The following is a 14,175-nucleotide window of genomic DNA, read 5'->3' as shown; positions in this document are numbered from 1 at the left end:
TACCTCAGACTAAAAGGCTAGAAAACACTCCCAAGAAAATGGCCCCAAGAAACAAGCTGGAGTAGCCATTCTACTATTGAATAAAGTCGACTTTCAACCAAAAGTTATCAAAAAAGATAAGGAAGGACACTTCATACTCATCAAAAAATAAATAAATCTACCAAGAACTCTCTATGCTGAACATCTCTGCTTCTAATGCAAAGGCATCCACATTTATAAAAGAAACCTTACAAAAGCTCAAAGCACACATTGCACCTCATACAATAATAGTGAGAGACTTCAACATCCCACTCTCATTGATGGACAGATCATAGAAACAGAAACTAAACAGAGACACAGTGAAACATACAGAATTTATGAAACAAATGGATTTAACAAATATCTATAGGACATTTTGTCCTAAAACAAAAGGATATACCTTCTTCTCAACACCTCATGGTACCTTCTCCAAAACTGACCAAACAATCAGTCACAAAGCAGGCCTCAACAGATACAAGAAGACAGAAATAATTCCACTCATCCTATCAGATCACCATAGACTAAGGTTTATGTTCAATAAGAACATAAACAATAGAAAGCCAATATCCATGGGGAAGCTGAACAATGTTCTACTCAATGATAACTTAGTCAAGGAAGTAATAAAGAAAGAAATTAAAGACTTTTTAGAGTTTAATGACAATGAAACCACAATATACCCAAACTTATGGGACACAAGGAAAGCAGTCCTGAGAGAAAAACTCATAGCTCCGAGTGCCTCCAAAAAGAAACTGAAGGCTGGGCAATGGTGGCACATGCTTTAATCCCAGCAATTTGGAGGCATAGGCAGGCAGATTTCTGAGCCCAAGGCAAGCCTGGTCTACAGAGTAAGCTCTAGGACAGCCAGGGCTATATATAGAAACCCTGTTTCAAGAAAACAAAAAATAGAAAAAAAGAAAAACATAAAAGAAACTGGAGAGAGCATGAACTAGCAGCTTTGGAAAAGAGCTTTACTACTCCTACATCCAATAGAGGGCTAATACCCAATATATACAAGACTCCAGAGAAACAAATAACCCTATTAAAAATGGGGTACAGAGCTAAGCAAAGAATTCTAAACTGAGGAATCTGAATGGCTGACAGGCACCTAAAGAAATGTTCAACAATCATAGTCATCAGGGAAATGCAAATCAAAACAACACTGAGATTCCACCTCACACCCGTCAGTATGGCTAAGATCAAAAACTCAGGTGACAGCAGATGCTGGTGAGGTTTTGGAGAAAGAGGAACACTCCTCCATTACTGGGATTGCAAGCCGGTACAACCACTCTGGAAATCAGTTTGGTAGTTCCTCAGAAATTGGACATAGTACTACCTGAGGACCCACTAATACCACTCCTGGACATATACCCAGAAGATGCTCCAACATGTAATAAGAACACATGATCCACTATGTTCATAGCAGCCTTATTTATAATAGCAAGGATCTGGAAAGAACCCAGATATCCCTCAACAGAGAAGTGGATACTGAAAATGTGGTATATTTACACAATGGAGTACTACTCAGCTATTAAAAACAATGATTTATAAAATTATTAGCCAAGTGGATGGATCTGGAGAATATGAGTGAGGTAGCCCAATCACAAAAGAACACACATGTTATGCATTCACTGATTTGTGGATATTAGCCTGGAAGCTTAGAATACACAAGATACAATTCCCAAACCACATGAACTCAAGAAGAAGGAAGATCAGAGTGTGGATACCTCAGTCCAGCTTAGAAGGGGGGAAAGGACCCATGGAAGGAGTTACAGAGACAATGTTTGGAGCAGAGACTGAGGGAATGACCATCCAGAGACTGCTGCAACTCGGGATGCATCGCATATAGAGTCACCAAACCCAGACACTTTGTGAATGCCAACAAGTGCTTGCTGACAGGACCCTGTTATAGCTGTCTCCTGAGAGGCTTTACCAGTGCCTGACAATTACAGACGTGGAGGCTTGCAACCAACCATTGGACTGAGCACAGGATCCCCAATGGAGGAGCTAGAGAATGAACCCAGAGTTCTGAAGGGATTTGCAGCCCCATAGGAGGAACAACAATATGAAATAACCAGTACCCACACAGCTCTCTGGACTAAGCCACCAACCAAAGAGTACACATGGTGGGACCCATGGCTCCAGCTACATTGTCTCCAGTAGCAGATGATGGCATTGCTGTACATCAGTGGGAGGAGAGGCCCTTGGTCCTGAGAAGGCTCTATGCTCTAGTGTAGTGGAATGCCAGGACCATGAAGCAGCAGTGGGTAGGGCGTTGAGCAGGGGGAGGGAGGGGAAGATAAGTTGTTTTCAGAGGGGAAACTAGGAACGGAGATAACATTTGAAATGTAAATAAAGAAAATATCTAATAAAAATGGAAAAAAATTAAAAGGGATACATAACAAAAAACAGAGGAAATTAAAAAAAAAAGTCATCATAACCTACTACAAAATATATACTCAACAAAATCTAGGTGAAATTGATGATTATTTAGACAGATATCTCATATCAAAATTAAATCAAGAGCAGACAAACTATCTAAACAGGCACATATACCCTAAAGAGATAGAAGTCATTAAAAACCTTTCTAGGAAAAAAAAGCCCAGAGCCAGATGGCTTCAATGTAGAACTCTACCAGACCTTCAAAGTAGACCTGATACCAACATTCTTCAAACTATTTCATAAAACAAAAACAGAAGGAACACTACTGAATTCATTCTATGAAGCCACAGTTACTCTGACACCTAAACCACACAAAGACCCAAAATAGAAATAGAACTTCAGATGATGCTTGCATCGATATGAATATCGATGCAAAAATACTCAATAAAATTCTAGCTCACCAAATCCAAGAACACATAAAAAATATCATTCACCACAATGAAGTAGGCTTCATCCCAGGGATGCAAGATTAGTTCAATATATGAAAATCCATATGTTGTCATACAGATCTTGCTTTGTTAGAGTCACACCAATATATTTTGTATTATCTGTGGCAATTGTGAAGGATGTTGTTTCCCTAATTCCTTTCTCAGCCCATTTTTCCTCTGAGTAGAGGAAGGCTACTGATTTGTTAGAGTTCATTTTATATCCAGCCACTTCACTGAAGTTGTTTATCAGCTGTAGGAGTTCTCTGGTAGATTTTGAGGGTTGATTATGCAACATATTTTATCATCTGCAAATAGGGATATCTTGACTTCCTCTTTCCTAATGTGTATTCCTTTGATGTCTTTTTGTTGTCTAATTGCTCTGAGTAGATCATTGAGTACTATATTGAATAGGTAGGGAGAGAATGGACAGCCTTGTCTTGTTCCTGATTTTAACAGGACTGCTTTGAGTTTCTCTACATTTAGTTTGATATTGACTATTGGTTTGCTGTATATTGCTTTTATTATATTTATGTATGGACTTTGAATTCCTGATCTCTGCAATACTTTTAAAATTAATGGGTGTTGTATTTTGTCAAAAGCGTTTTTAGCATCTAATTAGATGATCATGTAGTTTTTCGTTGAGTTTGTTAGTTACATTGATGAATTTCCATTTATTGGGTGGGTTACATTGATGGATTTCCATATATTGAACCAAACCTGCAGTCCTACTCAATCATGGTGAATGATCATTTTGATGTATTCTTGGAGAAATTTATTGAGTATTTTTGAAGTATTCATAAGGGAAATTGGTCTAAAGTTCTCTTTCTTTGTTGGGTCTTTTTGTGGTTTGGGTATCAGTGCAACTGTGGCTTCATACAAAGAACTGGGTCGTGTTCGTTCTGTTTCTATTTTGTGGAAAGTTTGAAGAGTATTGGGATTAGGTCTTTTTTGAAGGTCTGATAGAATTGTGCACTAAAACCATCTGGTCCTGGGCTTTTATTGGATGGGAGACTTTTAATGAGTGCTTCTACTTCCTTAGGGTTTAGGGGACTGTTTAGATGGCTTATCTCATCCTGATTTAACTTTGATATCTAGTATCTGTGTATAAAATCATCCATTCCATCTAGATTTTTCAGTTTTGTTGAATATAGAATTTTGTAGTATGATTTGATTATTTTTTTAATTTCCTCAGTTTCTGTTGTTATGTCTCCCTTTTCATTGCTGATTTTGTTAATTTGGATACTGTTTCTGTATTCTCTAGTTAGTTTGGCTAAGGGTTTATCTATCTTGTAGATTTTCTCAAAGAACCAGCTCCTGTTTTTGTTGATTCTTTGTATAGTTCTCTTTGTTTCTACTTGATTGGTTTCAGCCCTGAGTTTGTCTACTCCTTGTTGTTGTATTTGCTTCTTTTTGTTCTAGAGCTTTCAGATGTGTTCCTAAGCTACTAGTGTATGCTCTCTCCAATTTTTTTATAGAGTTACTCAGGGCTATGAGTTTTCCTCTTAGCATTGCTCTCATTGTCTCCATAAGTTTGGATATATTGTGCCTTCTTCCCTGTCCAAGTTATCACTGAGTAGATAGTTGTTCAGCTTCTTACATGTATGTGGGCTTTATGTGGTTTTTGTTGTTATTGAAGACCAGCCTTAGTCTGTGGTGGTCTGATAGAGTAGATTAGATTAATTCAGTGTCTTTGTACTGGTTGAGGCTTGTTTTGTGACTGAGTATATGGTCAATTTTGGAGAAGTAATACTTTTTTGTTTTAGGGTGAAATGTTTTATAGATATCTTCTAAATCCATTTGTTTCATAACTTATTTTAGTTTTGCCATGTCTCTGTGAAGTTTCTATTTCCATGATTTGCCCATTGGTGAGAGTGGGGTGTTAAAATCTCCTACTATTATTGTGCGAGGTTCAATGTGTGCTTTTAGCTTCAGTACTCTTTCTTTACAAATGTCCATGTTCTTGCATTTGGGGCATAGGTATTCTGAATTGAGAGGTTTTTCTTGGTGGATTTTTCCTTTGCTGAGTATGTAGTGACCCTCCCCATCTTTTTTGATAACTTTTGGTTGAAAGTTTATTTTATTGGGTGTTAGAATGGCTACTCCAGCTTTTTTCTTGGGGTCACTTGTTTGGAAATTTTTTCCAGCCTCTCACTTTGAGGTAGTGTCTGTCTTTGTCATTGGTATGTTTCCTTTATGCGGCAAAATGCTAGGTCCTGTTTACATATCCAGTCTGTTAACCTATGTCTTTTTATGGGGAGAATTGAATCCATTGATGTTGAGAGATATTAGTGACCATTTTTGCTTCCTGTTATTTTTGTTGCTAAAGGTGGAATTATGTTTGTGTGTTTCTTTTCTTTCTTTTTTTTTTTAAGAGAATTGACTTAAAATAAAAGATATATTTTTGTGTGTGTGTTCCTGTGTGTATGTGCCCACCGAGGACAGATGAGAGCATTGGGTCCTTTGGAGCTAGAAATACAGGTGGTTGTGAGCCTCTGGATTTGTATGCTGGGAACTGACCTTTGGTCCTGTGGAAGAGCAGTGAGTGCTTTCGCCTGCAACTCTTTAGTCCAAACCTGGCTGACATCCTAGTTTTTCTTCCTTGTTTACTGTCTTCTTCCTGCTAGGACTGTAAATCATTCAAGGGCAGTGATCCGATTTTACATGACTTCTTTGGCTACTAGCCCCAGGCCTGGTATGTTAGGAGTACTTGGTCAGGGTTTGAGAAGTCAATGAGTTTTTAAAGGTCACACTGCTCGGTGTATGTGGAGAACAAGGGGTTAGAGTGTAAGTTTCCTGTCCCTTTCTCTGTTTAGTGTTACTGGTCTATGGGAAAACCAGAAGCATAAGAAAAAGGCTTCAGTTGGCTTGTCAGTCTCTTACTTTTTTTGTTGTTGTTGTTGAGTGTGTTTCTTTTCTTTTGGGTTTTTTTGTGAAAGGATTAATTTCTTGCTTTTTCTTGGGTGTAGTTTCCCTCCTTGTGTTAGACTTTTCCTTCACTTATCCTCTGTAGGACTGGATTAGTGTAAAGATATTGTTTAAATTTGGTTTTGTCTTGGAATACCTTGGTTTGTTCATCTATGGTAATTTGAGAGTTTTGTTGTAGCCTAAGCTGGCATTTGTGTTCTCTTAGGGTCTGTGTGACATCTGCTGAAGATCTTCTGGCCTTTAGAATGTCTGTTGAGAAGTCTGGTATAATTCTGATAGGTCTGCCTTTATATGTTACTTGACCTTTTCCCCTTACTTTCAATATTCTTTCCTTGTTTTATGCATTTGATGTTTTGATTATTATGTGATGGGAGGAATTTCTTTTCTGTTCCAGTCTATGACTTTGACAATTACTGGGATAGTAATCCTTAATCTACTTTTCGAACTGTTGGCCTGGCTACCTCTCCAGTGGTATTCACCAAATATTTGCTGTTTCTCCTGGCCATGTGCTCATGGTACATCTCCCCACATGATGCTTTCTCCTCATTCTCCTCTCTCCCCTGTCTTCTCCACCCATAACTAGGTAACTCAAAACCCACCTTCCTCTAATCCCTTCAGTTATTGGCTGTAGCCATTTTTATTTAACCAATAGTTTTAAATTTAGGAACAAGGTTTGGATAACAAAAGCTAGTAAACATGAGAAATTACTGGTAGGTCCAGACCTTAGAGTACAGAATTTAGCACCGCAAAACTTAGCAACAGACCAAACCTCAACAGGTGTGGAAAGAATGATAAATGGATCAATGAGTATGATAAGTGTGGCAGCAATTCCAAAGGTCTTACAAGCCAGAAAACGATATTGGATGTTTCATCATGAAGAAATAAAAAAATGACTAAGAATATAGACATGGTTAAATTAACCTCATTTAAATATTACAAACAGATATGTTGAAACATCTCATGGCACTCTATTGGTATGTATAATTTTATTGATAGTATATCAGTTTTAAAAGATTAGTTTTAAAATGGTATTGAAAAAAATCACCACAAAGGACATCATGAGTGATTAGAGGTAAGAGTAACTTCAGATAGCCAAGAAGTCCCAGAAGAGTTGGCAGGCCTGTCCAATATGAGACCCAAATTCACCCTTTCTTGCTTCTAAGATCAAATAAGATCAGGTGTTTCAAGGTGATATGGCCACAATGGACATTCATTTTCTGACAAATGGTCTCAGGCTGTCTGAGCCTAGTTTATGAATGTAATTCTCCTTCATTATCCTATATACTTCCAATTCAAATTTCTATTCCCTTATCAAAATGGGCACCAGGGTGGGTCTGAGGGACAGGCGGGGGCCACACTATCTAAATTCCCAGAGAGGTAAAAGCTGATATCCTGAGACAGTTCAGTGAGATCAGGTACACAGTAAGGATTTTTAAATCAGAAAAACCCAAGCTGGAATCCTATCTGTACCGACTACTACTCTGTAGTGTTAAACAAGCCTCATGACTATTGTCAATCTGTTGCTGTTTTGCACTCATGGTGTCACTTAGAGAATTAAATGAAATAATTTCCAAAGAGTTCCAGGCACACAGGAAGCACTGGATAAACAGTGATGACAATCCATTTCTCTTACTTCCCTGTAGGATGGCTCCATAACTACTATCATGTAGTATGGTTTAGTCTTACTAGGATTCTTAGTACTAGTCCTATTGCTACTGTCCACTTCTTCAACTTTATGGGAGATGATTCAGTGCCCCTCAGTTCAGCTACCCTGGAGGTCACCAGGAATCTCAGGGCTGACCTCAAGTATGTGCTCAGAATTGTGTTGGTCACACCTTGGAAACATTGAGTACAAGCTTAGTGGTTCTTGAGTAGGTGAAATGTTTATAAACTCAAACTGTTATGCTTTTAATTATGTTTAGGTTGGGGGTCTCTTTCTTTCTTACTTGAGCCTATATTTTGTTTTATTTTTTTTATTTTTCATCCCCTATGATTTGTTTTCCCTTCTGAGAAGCTATGGGTTAGGAAGCTATTCATTAACTACTCCTGATTGTAATTTTCCATAAGATTTAATAGGGATTAAAGTGCCTCCTTGAAAAGGGATATTAAATGCCTGCAAATTCTATTAATTGACTTTCTAATTGTTTTCATAATGTTTTTTCACATGTTAATGTAGCTGAGAAAATTTTAATTAAATTTTAAATGTATTTTTAGCACTTTATGGATGCTAAGGGGACTCTTTCCTTGTAGGGAATATATTAAGAACACAACATTCTTCTCTAGCTGCATAATTATTATGATTGGGGGAAAGCCCTTAATACATTCCATTGCAATTAAATCATGGGCTCCAGACTGCTTGAGATCTGCTTACAAAGAAGAAATGGATTTTCCACAGCTGGTCGCCTGTATGCAGCCTTCACACAGCACAACAGCCATGTATTTGATAAAATAAAAGTCTTGAATTTGAAAATCAGAGCTTGACTATCTTTCCAAAAGATCTCAAAACATAAATTTCTTAATTTTTTTTTCATGAAAACCTATTGATTACATATGTGAGAGGGATGACAAGCAGGTGCTATGTGGAAATTCTTTGGTTTTACTCACCTATATCTTTAGGAAAAAGTATTTGTTCTTGTTCTGCACACACACCATGAACATTACCACTCTGTCCCTATGAAGATTGCAATACACTGTGAGCAGAATTCAGTAGAATTGGTATCTCATTTGATAGTCACAGAGGAGGTTTTACCTAGGCTCACAACTGGAAAGTATTTTTTGTGATATGAGTGTTTGCAAGAAAGACTCAGAGGTGTGGAAAACAGAACAGGGGAAGGAGGAAGAGAAAAAAATCATTTAAATCAGGGTCAAGGCGATGTCACATAAAACAGATTTCATGATGTCCAACTATGCCATCATTTTGAATAATCATCAGAATTTTGATTGATTAAATTAGGATTTTAAATCCTCCAAGGGGCACTTAATTGATGCTATGGGTCTCTTGGAGCTTCTATGGGTACAGAACAGACATTTAAAAAAAATAGACTGAATTGAGAGCCTACTAATCCTCAGAAGCATCTTGAATATTGGCTACCATAATCCTGATTTTATGACTGAAACTGAAGTGGAATGACCTAGCAGTCGACTTTAAAAGTCAAGCAGAAGAGTTTGAGTTAGAACCTAAGCCTACCTCCCTCTGTTACCTCAGCTATATATCCCTTCTTTTTGGCTGACATCTTTACATCCTAAATCTCTCTTGAAAATACTCTCCAACAGTTAAAGTTCTCAGAATCCTGTAGTTTGTTTCCAGGGGAGACTACTTCTCCTTAGAGCAAACTCCTCTTAGCAGTTTTCCATTTCTAAAGACCATTTGATGGTTCCCTGTTCAGAGTTCATACACCTGTCAAAAGATACCATGCAATTCTCCCTAGGAATAGCTAGCATTCGCCCACATTTCTCTGAAATTGAAATGCAGGAGCTCCTTCAGTGTTGGTCCTTTAGATCAATAGCTGTCAATGATAAAGTGCCTGAGTAGAATTACAGAGACAAAGCTCCAGGGCTGTCAATGGGCCTTTTAATAGCTCCTTGGTGGTGATAAGCAAATTTCTTGGTTGTTTTTATTTTGCATAATGTCATGGGAACCTAGATGATATAGAAGGAAATGTGACCTTCCTTAAGTCACAGACTCTAAAGGAAGGCACCCAGACATCACTCATTTGGCAGCCAGATTCCTTAAATCTGAGACACAGAGGTAATTTTGGAAGCCTGTAAAGGACATCACAATATGTCTTGCCTTTGTTTTTCCAATAGGGAATTTGAGTCCCTCTTCTATCAGCTAACTTGCAGTATTCTTAAGATGGCCTGTATGGAATCAAACCAGCCCCATGTGATCATACTCTGCTAGGATTAAACACCCACACCCCCCTCTGTATCCTAATCCATCCTCCATCCACTCCATTTTATGAACTTCTTGACTCTGTCCTGTGTGTGTGTGTGTGTGTGTGTGTGTGTGTGTGTGTGTGTGTGTGTGTGTATCTTTGTGTGACTTCAACATTCACTTGGTTCTATCTGGAATCTAGGAAGTGTGTGCTCCCTACCGAACAATCCTAAAATGTCACAGTTTTATGAAGACATAGTACCATTAGAGAAAACGTGCAAATTTGATTTTCCTGAGTATGCCATGGGCTTGTGGTGTAAGGAACCCCCCCCCTTTTTTTAAATGCATCCTGCCCTTTGCACAGGAAAGGGTTGTTATTTTCATTAACATTCTTCCATGAGAATTCCAGAAGCTGAAAGACTGCTACCAGACTACTCCAGCTGCATCCTTACCTTTTCATCTCTGGAGTTACCTACCCATTCCTGGTCCGTGAGATGAAGCCACAGTTGCCCTAATGTCCCAGCTAACAGCTGCTAAGGATGTACAATTATGGAGTACACCATGACATTTTCAGGATTCACCGTTATCAGTTTCACATTTCATCTGTCAATTATTGACCCGGTGTATCTCATGTTGCTCAAATTAAAATGTGCATATATTCTATGTACCTGGAATACCTGTAACCAACCTCTATTGACATCTTAAGGACTCATGTTGGACATCCTTTTCCACCTCTCCATTTCTCTTATCTTTTTGTAACCTACAATCACTCTCTGAGGATGAACTACTATGGGCTATGCTAATAAACCCCATTGCCTTCTGATCTATTGTTGAATTTGGTTCAGGGGGACCCAGAAGAATTTGGGGAGGCATCAGCTAGAGACTGAGACCCAGGCTTCTAAACAACCACAGCCCCTCTCATTTTTTCCTAACACACACTTTTAATTCCTTCCTAAACCATCCCTCCTCCTCTTGTAAGCCTAAGGCTGACAATGGCTTTCCACCGTGCCTGCTCCTGGCTTGTTTTATCCTTTATTGCTTTATTTAACACTAATAATTCTGTATAAGTCATCTCTTCAGTAAATTATTCAAGTTGCCTTGTTGTAAGTCCCATCTTTTCCTACAATGACCCTACATGTCTCACTCATAAAATTAGCTCCCATTCATCCATTAAGTAAATATATTTCCAACTTGTATTTGGTGCTATATCATAGACATTAGCAGCACAGTGGGTATCAAAACAGGATCTGACTCTGGGCAGCTTACAGTATTGTGGAAAATGTGCAAAGACGATTATAACAAATGATGGTGGTAATGAGGATGGTGACAGCAAGGAGAGCACACAGCATAAACACCTGCCATTCATTCATGCTTTGTTGTTATAACTCACAAGCGTATCTTCCCCTACTGCAGAATAAGGTTTTGGATGATGAAAACTGAAGAGCATTTTCTCTCCCTCAGTGATGAAGAGATAGGACAGATTAGACCAGATTAGACCAAAAGTAAAGGAGGCATGGTTATTAGTTTGCAGCTTTGGGTGGGCTAAAGCAAAGGGGCTCTATAGAGATTAGGTGAGGAGTGATGATGAACCAGATAGGAGCTGGAATGAGGTCTATACATGGTCAAAAACTGAACCTCTGGGAGGGCACTCTTGAGAGGGTTACTGGAAACATGGAGATGAGGAGTAATGATGTGTTAGCCTGAGTTTTCTCTGTATGATCAGGGTTGGAGTAGGAGGACAGACAGGTTTCACAGCTTGTGCAGGGGTTGAGCAGGGGTTCCAGCCTAACAGAAATGAAGTTCCTTCTAACTTTCTGTCAGTTTTTAGCCTTAGCCTACTGCTCAGAATGTTATGGGGATTCAATAAACATTTCCACAGTTGAGTTGGATTGAACCTCAAATCATTTATGGACCTCAGCTCCAGCCTACCCACTATAAGTTTTATGTTACCAGGCTGGAGGATGGCAAGATCTTACCCTTTCTGAGCACCTGGGTGAAGAGATAACATGTTTTACTGATTTAGAAATAAAATCACTACACAGGGAAAAAAAGTCACCTAAACACAGGTGAAGAGTTTGATAGCTTTTGTCAGTTAACATACGATGTTTAATATGCGATGTAGGCATAGGAGCCATTCACTGTCAGAGTGTTAAAGAGCTTTCTTCTGTGCTTCTCTTTCCTTACTAGCTTGTATTAGTGGTTTAGTAGAACTATGGCAAACTTTACCCTGTAAAACCTCACCTTCACTCCAGAGTGAGGAGTTTAGGAAAACTGGTAGAATATATCTTTTAGTAAAGATCTGAAAACTTAGTATGTCATGGAGAAAATCAGTCCCGGACAGTGGAGGTCTAAGGAACAGATGTTATACCCAACTTATGGGCAAGAAACAGAAGGTCACTGTTGATGTTCTACGTTCATAATCATTCCATTCCTGCACAAAATTATTGGTTAAAGCAATCATTGTCTGGAGGCAGTATACAAAATGTATACCAGTAATAAGTACAAGATGAGAATCAGCAATGTGGGGCCAGCCTTTACCTTCAACACTTTAGAACATGGGTGTTTATGACAGGCATGAGGCATATAGCCTCCACAGTGCTGCTAACTTTCTTTATAATCATGAAAACCAATATGTAACCAATGATTTCTAAAGTCTCTGGACTGAACAGAAGCAAAGCAGATAGGCTCAAACCAGTAGAGTAGAGAAAAATCAACCCAGAAAGGGTCAAGGCAGATGGGGGGGTGTGGAGGAGTTGAGGGGGAGAAATCTAGAAAACACAAGGAAAGAAGAGCTAACCCTCAGGTGGTATAAGCAAATCTAACTAAAACAAAACAAAACAAACAAACAAAAAACCAACAAAAAAACCCATAATCTGCATAAAGGAATTATAGTCTCCTGCTACAACACAAATATTCTCAAGACTAATTTTGAAAACATTTAGAGTATAAGGACAAGAGACATAAAATGATGCACTACACTTAGCATTCTGCACAAAGAAGCAAGTGGACCATCTTACCTGTAGGAGGAGCTGGATTAAATACAGGAGCAACACAAAGTCTAAAGCACTCAGTAACCACAAAGGACATTGAATCATTACTTAGCATGTTTATCATAAATAAAATATCAGGACAGAAAGTGTTGCTACACATGAAGAGGACCATCACAAATCAATAAAAGTTCAATCTACCAGGAAGACAAAATTTTAAGTTCATGTGTCCCTCAGAGCATAACTTTAAATATGTAGAAATATATAGATTTGAAATATATAGAAATAAAGACGTTTCTGGAGCTACAGAATAGCTATGAAGTAGAAAGCACATTGAAAATCACAGATGGACATTTTTGTCCATACCTTCCCATACTTATAGATCAGATGTATAACAAGTTGATAAAGAGTTAAAAGTTTGGAGAACACAGTAAAATATTAGGTTTGGTGACATGCCCAGCAGACTAAACATACATCCTTTACAAGCAGTGTGTATGGAACATTTTTGAAAGTAGACCATGAAGCAAATCACAACAAAATCCAAAGAATTTGTGCCACATTGTATGATATTAAAAATTAATAGTAAAAAATAAACAAAGGAGCTCTATATTTTTAATGAAAGATATTTATTATAAAACATAGGTTGATAACATATTCAACTTAGAAGCTAATAAACATTTAAAACTGAGCAGTCATGAACACTCTAATCAAAACTGGTAAGATTGGAGTCTTAAGGGAGTATGCCAGAAACAATAATAATTAATTAATACAATGAAATAGGATACAGCAAATTTAAAAGTAATATAGAACAGCAATGCATATTAGCAGTTAAATCTTACATACATCTGAGTGAAAAGAGCAAAATACAGAATATATTTAGAATAGACAGTTCTGGCCATATTGAGTGTGTATGTGTGTGTATGTGTGTGTATGTGTGTGCACGTGCATGTGCGTGCGTGCGTGTGTGTGTGTGTGTGTGTGTGTGTGTGTGTGTGTGAGAGAGAGAGAGAGAGAGAGAGAGAGAGAGAACTACCAAAAACAAGAAGTGATCAGCACTTGAGCAAGCCAGGACTGTGAGTCCTGGGAAGGTAGAACAGAACTGCAATGAAAATGACAGTGAGAGCATGGCTTTCTCATGTGCTGGGAAGTGCTGTCTTGCATTTAATGATAGACACAACCTCTTCATAGTATCAGCTTAATGCACACGTAGGCTCTCTGCAGTCTTCTCTGCATGTCATGAATTTCACAATAAAACAATCCACCAGACTGCCAGATGCTCCTGAACTACAGCTACTCTTCCATAAGATAGTTCAAGCAGGTGTTGAAGGATGAATTAGAGAGGACATTTGCCCAGGCTCTGATTTGAGGCTGAAACTTGGACTTTTTATAAGTTGAAGCTCTAATTCCTGTTAGAGCTAGTGTTAACCGAGTGTTAACCACCCTTTCCCAAGTTCTTTCATCAAAGTTAAGGCATTCCTAAAACTCTTCCACAGCCTGACATATA

General features: G+C 38.3%; 1 protein-coding gene across 1 annotated transcript in view; it reads left to right on the top strand.

Annotated features, from left to right (window-relative positions):
- The window catches only part of Cpq (carboxypeptidase Q), a 517,237-nt gene that overhangs the window by 502,485 nt on the left and 577 nt on the right, over nucleotides 1–14,175 (top strand). The gene's annotated exons all lie outside the window — the stretch shown is intronic.

The sequence above is a fragment of the Mus caroli genome, unplaced genomic scaffold (assembly GCF_978045245.1).
Source record: "Mus caroli unplaced genomic scaffold, Mus_caroli_1 scaffold_16, whole genome shotgun sequence".
NCBI lineage: Eukaryota > Metazoa > Chordata > Mammalia > Rodentia > Muridae > Mus > Mus caroli.
Note: the sequence above shows the minus strand (reverse complement) of the source record. Positions and strands in the feature narration are given on the sequence as shown.